The following is a 2,500-nucleotide window of genomic DNA, read 5'->3' as shown; positions in this document are numbered from 1 at the left end:
CCTGATGGCTTATTCGGGAGGCCATCAACTGAACCGCGGGGTAACCACAACCATAACCAGACCACTCAGGGTCAGTATATGGGAAGATATTTGTGAAGACAGGGTTTGAGAAATTGTGTCTCTGGCGCCGGTGCGTTGCGGGATGAACGTCACCTCATGCATCACTGCCTGGGTGGGTCACTCCCCGCACCGGAACACCAATGTAGGGCCACTAGGTCAGACGGGTCGGCTGGATCTCGCTCGGACGGTGCGCGGCTGAAGCATATCGAAATACGGGGTGAACCGTATACGATAGGGGCTCCCCCGATAGAGGCAAATCCACATGGGGCGGGAGGAACACACCGGCTGAACACCAGCACGTATGCCGGCCGCCAGGTGCCCTCCCAGGTGGATATCGAATGCAAATCGGTCTGAAGAACATGAACTACCTGGACAACAGAGGAGAACCATGGAGACCCAACGTGAACCAAATCCGCCCACCACCAAGCTGGGACATTTGGAACAAAAGTTAGGACAAATCGGGCGCCGAAGGGTTGGAATAACACCCTAAATCGGGCGCCGAAGGGCTGGAATAACACCCTAAATCGGGCGCCGAAGGGTTGGAATAACACCCTAAATCGGGCGCCGAAGGGCTGGAATAACACCCTAAATCGGGCACCGAAGGGTTGGGAATCACCCTAAATCGGTCGCCGGAGGTAAAAGGTCCAAGGGACCATGGTTCCGAGGGTCTCACATCCCTCAAACGTGTCCGTTTCACGTTTCCTAATCGGACTGAGCAGTTTGCCACCACCGCCGATTCTCTAGGACATGGAAGTCCTGTTGTCAAAAGTCAGGTTTCTCAAATCGCGCCGGTACCTGTCTGGTCCACCCACCAGGGAGTGTGTCATCGCCGGACAGGCCGAATTATCGAAAAAAGGCGTGTCAATCGATAGATTTCAATGTGCTCCGATTTTTTGCCAAAAGTTTGTGGACACTAAAACCGTTAAAACGTTAATAACACAAAAAATACAACTCCAATCTGGTTGAGGTTTTTTTTGCACGAAAGGGTACAAATAGACGAACATTTTCATCTAATTATAACCGTTTTTCTATAAAACATTTTAATAGAAAATCGTGTTTTAATGTTTTGGGGAAAAAAATCACTTGCCTGTACAATAGATTCCTATGGTTCCGAAATTTTTTTTACAGTGGATAACTGTTGACCATCACGAGAGAGGGTATGAGCCAAAATTTGGGGCATCTAGCCCATCGGGAATTATGTTTTATCATTATTTCAAGATTTCGGGAATTGGTCGAAAAAGTGACAGAGTGCCACTGCCGTGCACCTGGTATTATTTTTGGGTTACCAGGTGCATATTTTTATAATGGTTTTAAATGATTTTAGATAGGCTACATACCTCAATACCCTATATGGAACAACCATACTACGGACCCAAGTCAGTTGGGGCCGGCCTGAGTGATTTATGAAGCTTTTAAAAAATGTCTGTACTCATCCTCCCTTCTGTGCACCTGGTATTATTTTTGGGTTACCAGGTGCTCCTATTGAAATCGAATGAGTGCACCTGGTATTATTTTTGGGTTACCAGGTGCTGCTATTGAAATCGAATGAAAATGATTTTAAATGGCCTGCAGACACCCATGCCCGCTATGGGAGCACCATACTATGGGCACAAGTCAGTGGGGGCCGGCCTGAGGGATTTATGGAGCTTTTCAAAAAAGGTCCGAAAATATTCTATGTTGAACTACTCAGGAAAAACGGCTAAGTGCCCTCTTTTGGGTTACCAGGTGCTCCTATTCTAATCGAATGAAAATGAATTTAAATGACCTGCAGACACCCATGCCCGCTATGGGAGCACCATACTATGGGCACAAGTCAGTGGGCACCGGCCTAAGGGATTTATGGAGCTTTTATATAAAATGTCTGTACTCATCCTCCCCTCCGTGCACCTGGTATTATTTTTGGGTTACCAGGTGCTCCTATTCTAATCGAATGAAAATGAATTTAAATGACCTGCAGACACCCATGCCCGCTATGGGAGCACCATACTATGGGCACAAGTCAGTGGGCACCGGCCTAAGGGATTTATGGAGCTTTTCAAAAATAAGGTCTGAATACTTTCTATGTTGAACTACTCAGGAAAAACGACAGAGTGCCCACTTTTTGGGTTACCAGGTGCCCCTATTTAAATCGAATGAAAACGAATTTAAATGACCTGCAGACACCCATGCCCGCTATGGGAGCACCATACTACGGGCACAAGTCAGTAGGCACCGGCCTAAGGGATTTATGGAGCTTTTATATAAAATGTCTGTCCGCATCCTCACTACTGACACCACCTTATGTTAGTTTGGGTTACCAGGTGCCCTCTAATTAAATCGAATGAAAATGAATTTATAAGGGCCTGCCCACACCCATGCCCGCTATGGGGAGCACCATACTACGGGCACAAGTCAGTGGCCACCGGCCTAAGGGATTTATGGAGCTTTTCAAAAATAAGGT

This window comes from Salvelinus namaycush, unplaced genomic scaffold, assembly GCF_016432855.1.
Source record: "Salvelinus namaycush isolate Seneca unplaced genomic scaffold, SaNama_1.0 Scaffold2959, whole genome shotgun sequence".
Lineage (NCBI taxonomy): Eukaryota > Metazoa > Chordata > Actinopteri > Salmoniformes > Salmonidae > Salvelinus > Salvelinus namaycush.
The sequence above is the reverse complement of the archived record's forward strand: the minus strand, read 5'-3'. Positions refer to the sequence as shown.